This window comes from Lactuca saligna, chromosome 8, assembly GCF_052625555.1.
Source record: "Lactuca saligna cultivar CGN05327 chromosome 8, ASM5262555v1, whole genome shotgun sequence".
NCBI lineage: Eukaryota > Viridiplantae > Streptophyta > Magnoliopsida > Asterales > Asteraceae > Lactuca > Lactuca saligna.
The window spans coordinates 145910017-145922285 of NC_136424.1; the positions used below are offsets into that span (position 1 = coordinate 145910017).

Consider the following 12269-nt stretch of genomic DNA (forward strand, 5'->3'; position numbering starts at 1 on the left):
TCCTTCCAATCCTCATCTTGAGGATGAGATCTCGAGGACTTTCTAGTTAAAGACCTTCCTTGAGACTCGTTCTCTCTCCTTGGTAAAGAAAAATGCACAAATGCCTTATTAGAACAATTTCAAGCAATATGACCAGCAGTACCACAATTGAAACAAATTTGCTTATTATAACTAGACTTGATACCGCCCTGATCAGATTTCATGCTTTTATCTACTTTTCTAACTTTCCCACATGTGCATGTGCAAAAGTTGGACTGTGTGATGGATGTAACAGGTGTGGATGTACTAGTGTTAGATTTGATAGATTTCTCAAAAGTAACACCACATTTTTCATAATTATCAGTTTTAGACATTACATCATCACAAACAAAAACATCAGTCTTAACATTAGACACAAACTCATAACAAATGGGAACACCAAACTTAGACACCAGTTTGTTAGACCCATACATCTCATCTCCTTGCTTTCCTTGGCTTACTAACACATCTTCATTTGAGGTAGAAATTTTAGTATCCAAAAACCTAGCACTAGGTCTTGTTGCCTGTTCAGCAGCTGGTTTACCATAAATCTTGTATGGTTCTCTATCAATTTCTTCTTGGATCAAAGGAGTAGGAATATAATTATGATTAAATGGAGTAGGGACACTCTCATATCCTAAACCTACTTGTTTTAGGTCTCTCCATTGTATTTGTTCTTCAATTCTTTTTGCAACCTTTTCACTTGACACATCGAACTTGTTAAAATTAAAATCAACATTTTCAAAAAAAAAATTCAATGTGTCAAGTTCTTTGGTTATAGTGGCAAGTTTATTTTTGATGTGATCATAATTCTCACACTTGTTGTTGTAATCTTCTTGCAATTTTTTGAACTCCTTAGCTTTGGCCTCTAATTTTTCTTTTAAAGGCTTTTGTTCTTTCCTAATAGTGTACCGTTCATATTTTAGGTCCTCATTTTCTCTCTTAATCAACTCAATTTGGTCACTTAGGAATTTGAAAATTTTAATGCAAGACTGAGAACAAGCAATTTCACTAACCTCCGGCTTTCCAGGCTCCGGCATGGTTTGAACCATGAATGCGAATTAGAGTTCCATCATTTCTGCTTCTGGGTATTTTTCACCTTCTCCTTCAGTAACATCATTGATTTGAGCGAGATGAGCATTTTCAGGTCCTGAGATGCTCAGAGCCTGAATTTGATCTTCCCAGTTAAATGGCTGAGCCACCATGGTGAGATTTGTTGTTTGATTGTTGTTGGTAACTCCTCTGCTGCTATTTACTGGCACCATAGTTCTTTCACCATTTTCCCTTCTTTCAGGCTTTGGGCAATCTCTGGCGAAATGACTGGGTTCATGGCAGTTGAAACAAAGAAGTTTGCCTTTGTTGAAACCAACCTTCTTTTCTGCATTCATGCCCCAGTTATTTTTTCTTGTCTTCTTGGAAAATTGTTTAGCTATGAATACAGCCATAGCAATTTGCCATGTTATGTCCATTTCCTCAACATCTTCTGGATGAATTTGGTCCAGATCAGCAAATGATAATTGAGGGGGCAGTTCACCAGCTACAAACGCATTATAATGATTCACAAGACCGGTTGCAAAAGGCATATTTTCAGCATTTTCAGTGAGAGTTGAGGTTGGAACAGGAGCTGAAGCAGTAGCAACTAGAACAGATGTCTTTGAAGTGAAAGCAACTTACAGATAGGGTTTAGATCTAGTTTGTCTAATGAACATGCAATTGATTATCCAAAGCTATAAACCCTAGATCTAGCATACAATTAATCATATTAACTTAAAATAGGGTTTAGATCTAACCTTTGATTGTTATACAGCAATAACAATCTAATCCTTGGCTTCAGAAAGCTTAGTGCCTCAAGTGTTGCACCTCTAATGGAGTCACAAACACCAATAAGCAATAGGATGAAGGAGAGAAGAGATGGGAGACACCAAAATCGGTTGGAAACCTAAATCCAAGTGTTAGCCACGTTTTTGGTGCCAAAGGTTCCTTATATACTTAGGCTATTAGGGTTATCAAACAAGGAAACCCTAATTTGACTTCTTAAGCCGTAAGCAGCCCATGGACCCTTCTAGAAGATGCCTTGGACGATTTCTAATGGGCTTCCCCATAGAATTCATCCAACCTATTATTCCAAGGTGATCCATAGCCCAATTGCAATTATCTTGTAATTACAATTCTAGTCCCCTAAGTTTAATTAATCTCTTTTAGCCACAAAATTAATTCTTAATTAATTATTGACTAATATTAGTTAAACATTATGATTTCTCCTTTAGTATATTATTCTAATAATATATTAATAAATCATAATTAAACGTCTCTCTCCTTAAATCATCCTACATATTGCTATGGTGAAGGCAACCCAAAAGGACCATGCTCATAATCGGGTCAAGTACATACCAAAATAGTTATGGACTTAGACACTAATCCAACACTATGGCGATAAACTCAGTTCAAACCTCTGTATCATTCCGTGCATCAAAGCCCAAAACCTTCTGCGAAAGGAGTGTCATGCATTCCTAGCCCATGTCATTATCAAAAAGCAGAAAGTTAAATACCTCGACAGCATCCCCGAAGTCCGCAACTTTCCTGATGTCTTTCCTGAAGAGCTTCCGGGAATTCCTCCTGAGTGCCAAGTCAAGTTTCGCATCAACTTAATTCTCGGAGCTACCCCCGTATCTAAATGCCTATACCGCCTAGCACTAGCAGAAATGCAAGAGTTATCCAACCAACTTAATAAGCTTCTCAGCAAAGGATTCATCAGACCGAGTTCCTCACCCTAGGGAGCCCTAGTTTTATTTGTGAAAAAGAAGTATGGATCTTTTCGAATGTGCGTTGACTATCGAGAACTGAAAAAGTTCACCATAAAAAACCGTTACCCTCTTCCTCGAATCGACGACCTCTTCGATCAACTTCAAGGAGCCAACTACTTTTCAAAAAAAGACCTAGGATCAAGTTACCCTCAGCTGCGAGTCCATGAGAGTGATGTCCATAAAACATCATTTCAGACTCGATTTGGTCACTACGAATTCGTAGTAATGCCTTTCGGTCTAACCAACGCAATGGCGGTATTCATGGACCTGATGAATCGGGTGTGCCGTCCTTTCCTGGACAAGTTCGTTATTGTGTTCATCAATATACTTGTCTACTCCAGAAACGAGGAAGATCACAAACAACACTTGATATTAGTGCAGGAAACTCTAAGAACGGAGAAGCTATACGCGAAATTCTCGAAGTGAGAATTCTGGATCCAAAAAGTAACTTTCTTTGGGTCACGTGATAAGCAACAAAGGCATACATGTGGACCCCTCTAAAATCAAAGCAATAGAGAGTTGGTCAACACCAAAGACTCCCACAGAAATCCATCAATTCTTGGGCCTTGCTGGCTATTATCGTAGGTTTATACAGAATTTCTCCAAAATTTCCAAACCCGTAACCACTCTAACTCAAAAAGGCGTACCCTTTTATTGGAGTGAAAAACAAGACACTGTGTTCCAAACGTTGAAGCAGACCCTATACAGTGCACCTATCCTGTCTCTACCCGAAGGGACGGAGGACTTCGTTGTCTACTGTGATGCATCCAATCAGGGCCTAGGTTGTGTGCTCATGCAACGAGGAAAAGTTATTGCTTATGCTTCAAGGAAGATGAAGGCACATGAAGTCAACTATACAACTCACTACCTGGAGTTAGGAGTAGTGTTCTTCACATTAAAGATATGGATACATTACCTTATGGAACCAAGTGCACCGTCTTTACCAATCACAAGATTCTACAACATATCTTCGATCAGAAAGTCTTGAACATGAGACAACAACGATGGGTAGAGCTACTCTGTGATTATGAATGTGAAATACGCTACCATCCCGGCTAGGCCAATATGGTAGTAGATGCCCTCAGCCGGAAGGAGTACTCAGGTCATAAAGTGAAGGCACTGACAATGACCATCCATTCTCACTTATCCTCACAAATCAGAGAGGCTAAGATGGAAGCTTGAAAAATAAAAAACATGTTGGGTGAAGCCTAGAGGGGAATGGAAAAGAACTTATAGATCAAGGGAGACGGAGTCTACTATTTCATGAATCAAATCTGGACCCCAATGTTCGGTGGTTACAAAGGGGTTGTCATGAATGAAGCTCACAAGACTAGATACTCCGTTCACCTAGGTTCGGATAAGATGTACCTCGACCTCAAGAAACTATATTGGTGGCCAAACATGAAAGCAGAAATTGCTACCTTCATAAGCATGTTTCTAACTTGCGCCAAGGTGAAGGTTGAATATCAGAAGCCCTCAGGTTTGCTTCAGTAGCCAGAGATACCTGAGTGGAAGTGGGAGAGGATTACCACATATTTCATTACCAAATTACCCAGATCTCCGAGTGGGTAAGACACCATCTGGGTAATAGTCGACCTATTGAAAAAATCCGCTCACTTCCTGCCAATCAAAGAAACATTCAAAAAGGAGCGGCTCACACGTATCTACATTCAAGAGATAGTTTGACTGCATGGGTGCCTGTGTCCATTATCTCCGATCGAGATAGTAGGTTCACCTCGAGATTTTGGCAGTACCTACAGAAAGCTCTTGCAACTAAGTTGGACATGAGTACAGCTTACCATCCTCTGACAGATGGGCAGAGTGAGAGGACCATCCAGACCTTGGAAGACATGTTGCGAGCATGTGTCATCAAATTCGGTAAATCGTGGGACACCCATTTTCCCTTGGTTGAATTCTCCTACAACAACAGTTATCATACCAGCATTGAGGTTGCGCCGTTCGAGGCCCTCTATGGCCGTAAGTGCAGATCCCCTCTGTGTTGGGCTGAGGTGGGTGACACACAGCTAGCTAAGGGGCAAGTCCCTGATAGCACTCTCACCAGCCCATAAATCATCCGCAGAACGATTGAAAGCTTCGAAAGATCGACAAAAGAGCTACGCCGATAAACGATGAAAACCCTTGGAGTTCCAGGTTGGAGACCGTGTTCTGCTAAATGTCTTTCCCTGGAAAGGCATGATATGCTTTGGAAAGCGTGGAAAGCTAAATCCGAGGTACATAGTACCATTCGAGATCCTTGCTAGGATCGGTCTCGTAGCCTACAAACTTCATTTACCGCACAAACTTAGCAACAATCATCCTGTCTTCCACGTTTCAAATTTTAAGAAATGCTTATCAGACAAAACCCTTGTAATTCTCCTCGATGAGATTGAAATTAACGAGAACCTTAACTTCATGGAAGAACCGGTCGAAATCATTGACAGAGAGATCAAACGAATGAAACAAAGTCGCATCCCGATAGTGAAGGTTCGTTGGAACGCCAAGCGGGGACCTGAAGTCACTTGGGAGCGTGAAGATCAGATGAAACAGAAGTATCCGCACCTCTTTCCTAATCCAAGTTTTGTATTCTATGTTCGAATTTCGGCACGAAATTCCCTCTAACGGGGGAGTGGTGTGATAACCCAAAACTTTTTTTTCATTATCCTTACCTAGTTTTTGTTAATAAAATTCGGGTTTTTATTAAATTCCGTCAAATTTCTTAGTTTGGGAAAGACTTTACGTTTTAAATAAATAATATGTAATTTATACGAGTCAGGATAAACTGGAAATCACGCAAAAAACTTGAATATCCTCGAAAAACAACAAGTACACGGTCCAAGTCGAGTTTACGATCATAAACTCAGTTTACGACCGTAAACCCGGTTTACGGTTGGAGTCGGGTGGACCCCACTTACTGACCATAAAATCCCCTATAAATATGAGACCCCCACCCTCATTTGAACACTTTGGACGGGAAACTCTCTCATCTTCTCTCTAGAACCTCTGACCGTAATCTCCTAAACACCCTCATTTATCTTGAAAAACCATCATGAAACACTTCTGGAGGTAGTGTAGGAGCATCTAAAACACGCTTTCATCGAAATCAACATCACTGTTCTTGAGTTTATTGTCAATCTTCATAGGCTGTAAACGGTTAATCTTCATAAACGTAAACCTATTTATGGTCAAATCTTCATGGACCATAAACTCAGTTTACGACCGTAAACCCTAGTTCACGGTCGTAAACTGCCTATCGACCGTAAACTCTCCTCTCGACCGTAAACAACCCTTTCGTAAAATTATTACAAAAGTCAAACGCATAAACTAAGACAGATTTAGTTTATCTATTACTACGTACAGAAAACTAGAGTATCTTGCTAAATAATTATTTATACTCCAGACAGTTACAAATGATTTTGAACTCGAGAACAACCAAACCAAACGTAAACTTGTTAATACAGGATTGTGAGACCTATCTTCGTTATGCCCCTCAGGGTACCAATAAATCCTTACCTTTAGCATAACCAGAGTCTCCTGGGGGGAGAGCGTGAAATTTGTAAATAGATCGATTCAGGACTGACAATCTCACACCTGAATTGTTAACTACAGTTAGGCGGGCACACCTGGGGTGACAAATTTTGTAATCATACGACGCCTGAAGAAACATCAAGGAGGTCATCAGTCATATTAGCATGGTTATACGAACTCACAATAGTATCAACTAACCTTTGTTTATGGGATTTCTTTCCAAGGAGGTCATCAGTCATATTAGCGTGGTAGCCCAAGGTTTTCAAACGGAACATACTTACATATAGTAACCAACAAACATGTTAGAAAATATTAGATTTTCTTCGAAACTAAGCATTCATATTTCAGAAACTAATAACAATGGTTTTTTATACAAACGACATTTTTCTTATATTGAAAAGAAACCATTTGTACAAATTCAGTGACTAGTTTTAATTACAAAAAACTTGCTTATGAAATCACCAACTTTATGCTGATACGTTTTCAAAATCACTTGTATTCTCAGGGCAACGATAGACAGGTACCTTTGCTAGCTTTTGGGGAAGACGGAGCATTTTGGAGTCTCATCTTTATCTTTTGTTTCTTTTGATGTACACAAACTATGTTTTCAAACAAATGTGAATATTGTTATTGTAATGTAATGGTTGTGTTTACTTTGATTGTTATGATACGATTGTTGTGATACTCTGCATGACGTCGCCACCCCAGGGCATTCCCGTCGTTATTTCTGATGGTTTAGGGGTGTGACATCATAAAATAGACCCTTAGAATTGAAAGTAAGAGACCGTGTCCTACTAAACGTCACAATATGGAAAGGTGTCATTGGATAAGGAAAACGAGGTAAAAACCCACCGTTATATCAGACCTTTGAAATACTATTACGGATTTGTCTGATAGATTACAAACTCAATTGACCTCAAGAACATAATTAAGTTCACAATACCTTCTGCGTTTGAAGTCTTAAAAGGGTGTCTCTCTAATGAGAACCTTGTCTTTCATCTTAATCAGATCTAGGTCAGCAGTAAACTTCACTTTGCGAAGGAACCGATGAATATCGAGGATCGAGAATTCAAAAGCCTCAAACAAATCTGCATAACTATCACAAACATCAGACAAAACTCTCGTACAAAGCCGGAGTTTACTGGGAAATGTGAGGATCAAATGAAACAAAAGTATCCACAATTTTTCAGTGGTGCTCCCTTCACTACTGAAATGAAATACTGGTAGGACAAAACGATATTCTAACAAAATATTCTAGAAAAAAATAATTTCGGGACGAAATTCCGTTAACGGAGAGGTAATGTGACATCCCTGAATTTAGGTAAACGGCAATGAACGGTCAAGTCACAGTAAATCTTTGGTAATTTTATTCATTGAGTTTAGTGTATCTAACTTAAAATAAATGAGTCATTTTAACTATTATAAGATACAACAACCTAACATTCAATAATTTCGTGAACGGCTACATGTATATGTATGTATATATATATATATATATATATATATATATATATATATATATATATATATATTCGGGTATTGATGCATGTTACGATCAATTACATGTGGTTGGTTAAATTTTCATACATATACATTGTTTTTGCATGTATTTTTGAGTTTACAAACAAAAATTTAATAAATTAATAAATGTTACATCCCTAACACATGAAATCAAAATTATATATATATATATATATATATATATATATATATATATATATAACAAATTCAATGACAGATGGAAATGAATTACAATTTTAAGAAAGGATTGGTAAAAGTTTTAAGAGTATGTATGAAAAACGCCAATAACGCATACTTAATTAAATCAAATACACACACATTACACATATATTGAAACAAATACATTATGTAAATACATACACAAATACATCTATTTGATCTGCCAAACACAAATAAATAAATAAATAAATAAAAATAAAGACAGCTAGACGTGGCTTTCTATGTTGTCCTTCTCATCTTCTAAACACTCAAAAATTGATTTTGCTTCCGGGAAAACTTCATAAAAACACAATGTATTTTCATCAAATAATATAAAAAACCATTATATTATTTTTAGTTCACAAAACCCCTTATATTTTTTGAAATTCTTATTTAAGGATTTCTACACTTAGAAAAACCTAATGCATTTTTATGAAAGGAATAAAAAAAACTATTATATAATTTTTTATAGTGCATTTAAACCCTCATATATTTTTAAAATTTTTTAATCTAATGAATTGTACAATCAAAACCTTGTGAATCGATTATATAACATTTTTAACTATTTATGATTTACCAAACTCAATGCTTTAAATGATACATTTTTAAAAAAAAATAAGGGTTTTAACATACATTTTAAAATATATATGAGTTTTAACGTACAAAAATAATATATAGTGGTTTTTTTTAAGACTTTGATGAAAATATGTTGGGTTTTAATACGGTTTTCTCAAATAATGGGGATGATTAGACAACACTCAAATACAGCTGGATAATTTGAAGACTTTTTGCACTAATAACTCAAACACCAAACTCCGCTGCTATCCCCTATCTTCTCCTTCGGCAATGCTGCACTCTTTCCCTTTTCTTCGTTGTCCCCTGTCAACGAACCCTACACTCAACCACAATGACAAATTAACAACTGAGCTCTTTAACAATCAATCAATGTTTGATTCACAAAAACTATACCTCTTTAGTCTTGATTCAATGTTTGATTCACAAAAACTATACCTCTTTAGTCTTGATTCCTAAGAAGAACATCCTCATTTTGTTGTGCTTCTTTTCCTTTCCCCCATCGATTTCTATCTGTCATCATGAAAAAAAAGTGAAGCCAAACACACACACACACACTCAAAGCCATAACCTTATAAACTCCACAATGGTAGCTGTGAAAATCAACAAATGATACAGAGAACCAGCTCACAAACATCTCCTATTTAAAGCATTCATCTGTTCTACTTCCTTCGTGTATACCTGCAAACCGGAAGACATTTGTGTTTCATTCCTTCCCTATCAAACAATCAACCCAATCATCTATTTTATCCTTCATTTCTTTCTATCAAAAACCAAGCATTCATACACTCCAATGTTTTCTATTAAACAATAAAAGAAAAGAGAAACAGGAACCTGTGTCTTAGCTGCCAGCGACCAACCAAAACATCCCTGTTGTTGCTTCCTTATGCGTGTGTACCACCGAAGCACAGAACCAGCTCTTTGTCATCACTGCTGCCACTTGCCTTCTGCTCGTGGTTCAGGATCTGAGAGAACCACCGGAGGTCTCGACGAAAGATCAGCAGCCAATGGACCTCTTACTCTCGCACCACACGATGAGAATAGGGGAAAAAGAGAATCGATGCGTAAGGAATTAACTCGCCTCTGGTCGACCAAACCCACCGAACACCGGTCATCGTCGCTGCTGCTGCACACGACGCCTTTCAGACCCCTCCGGACCTCTTTTCCATTCGCAAGCACCATTGGATTTTCCCTTGTTCACCCCTCGCTACCGGAAACGAAGCAAACAGTCGAGAGGCTGCTTGATCAGCCCCTCGCTACATCCACCGAGACAACAACAATTCCGCTGCTTCTTTCCTTCGGTCGCCATCGCCTCAACGATTATCGTTCTCGTATTCTTCGCTTGCCCGTTCAACAAATGATGGGATGAGATTTAACCCTAATCTCCTTTTAAGTGGGTCAATTAGATCGGATATGGGGCTCCAACACCAAAAGAAAACGGGCACCGAGTTGACCCAGTAAAAAGTCAAGGGCAACTCAAACTTTCATTTTAATTTATCAAAACCTACCCCCATTATTAAAACCTTATTTCAAAATCAGTCCTAAAACCCTAAATCAGTTTCAAATGCAAATGTTTAACCCCTGTCTTGAGAATAATTCTCAATATCAGTCACTAAAGTATGATTTCAGCAAAATCAAACCTTAGAGTTTATTCATAAAAGAAAGACCACCATATACTTAATAATTAATACCAAAACTACCCTTTGGTTTATTAGGTAATACAAATATACTCAGTGTATCCTCTTAATAACGAGGAATGTTACGTAATAAATCACACGACAAGTTTGTCAAAGGAATTTGAATACCATACAAATCGAACTCACGCTTCAAGGGTGAGTGCTTACAGCCCCTATTTAATATTTTAATTATTTCATGGGGGGAATATATGTGTCAATATATTTTGTTTATACAAACCAATTACCTTTTATGCGAAAATACAATAAACCTAGTTTTAAAAAATATTATTATTTAACAATCATATTGTTACGAATAAATTAATATATATATTTTTCGTAGACGGATTATGATTATTTCATCGTGAAATAACCATTTCACACAACAAATACTACACGATACAAAGTTTTATGATTTTTATGTGACATTGCATATTATAAAAAGTACATTATGAAACTTTGTAGTATTTCAAGGATTCAAGCTATTATTAAACATGTTTATTTACATGTTTAAATACACCACGTTTATACATGTACATATGTTAGTTAATTTGAAACATCCATTTTTATAAAAGCGAGTACAATACACTTTTACATAGATGTCAAACATACTCGACTTTTACAAACCTTATACAACGATATTCATTATGCCTAGTGACTTACCCAAGAGTAAGGTAGGGATGAGAGTTATTCACACACTTTTTAGTTATGTAGTTTTAGTGAGACATTTTTCATTACCTGAGTTTAAATAGTTAACGTACCCACAGTACTATAACTGTTAATCTTTAACGCGAGATACATATGTATAGATCTATACGAGGTTGACATCCCCACCTGAGGTTGCCAGCTACAACCCTCGACTGATCAATCAAAGTGTAACACCATAAAAATTTAAGACAAATTTTCACATTTTAAAACACATTTCCAAACACATTCATTAATAAAATCTCATTGTATCGTATCATTGTTCACAAAACATTTCCCAAGATTAAATCATGATAAACTCCGCGGGTGTGTATACAGATCATGTCGGTGCCTTCCAGCGATCATCACTGGTACCTGAAACACATAACACATAACACTGTAAGCATAAAGCTTAGTGAGTTCCTCTCTCAAATAAAACAAAAGATATCATAAACTCGCTCGGGTGTACACACACTCGACATCCCAATCCTACTTGATCTCTCGTACCCTAAGGATTCTTACTTGGGCTGCACACTGACCCCGTGCATTCGGTAGTGCATGCCCAATACTACCTACCACACCGCATCTGCATTCATCCCAAGTCCTCCTCCCAAAATCCCAAATTTCAAGCACTCTACTCTCTCAAATCATATGCTACTCTCTAGCTGATCTCTCATAAGCTCCTCGCTTCTATCTAAACAGTCTCAAGCATCCCTAGCAGGAAAGATCCTAGACTAAGGCATCATATATCAGGCCACTCTGGTCCTAATAAGGATACATAGTCTACTCTAGCATGCATAATATAGCTCATCATATAACATAACATAATATATCTCGTAAAACTTATTACAAGGGTATTTTGGAAAATCACCGTTCGGGTGCTGGCTGATCGTACACACGACTCTACTCTGTTTTTCTCAAAACTCTTTTTAAAATTGTTTTGTTATCAATATTTTTTCCAAATCCTCAGTTTGAGTTCAGATACACCCAGAGATGCATCCGAATCCCTCAAACCAAGGCTCTGATACCAACATGTAACACCGTAAAAATTTAAGACAATTTTTCACATTTTAAAACACATTTCCAAACACATTTATTAATAAAATCTCACTGTATCGTATCATTGTTCACAAAACATTTCCCAAGATCAAATCATGATAAACTTCGCGGGTGTGTGTATAGATCATGACGGCGCCTTCCCGCGATCACCACTGGTACCTGAAACACATAACACATAACACTGTAAGCATAAAGCTTAGTGAGTTCCCCAAAA

General features: G+C 37.3%; 1 long non-coding RNA gene across 1 annotated transcript; it reads right to left on the minus strand.

The window, feature by feature from the left end:
* Positions 1 to 8642: 8642 nt before the first annotated feature.
* LOC145012821 (uncharacterized) lies at positions 8643 to 9981 on the minus strand. The gene is made up of 3 exons (XR_013664683.1): positions 9474 to 9981; positions 9036 to 9320; positions 8643 to 8958 (listed from the first exon to the last, which is right to left on the minus strand). It is a non-coding gene; the product is annotated as an uncharacterized LOC145012821 (long non-coding RNA).
* Positions 9982 to 12269: the final 2288 nt, after the last annotated feature.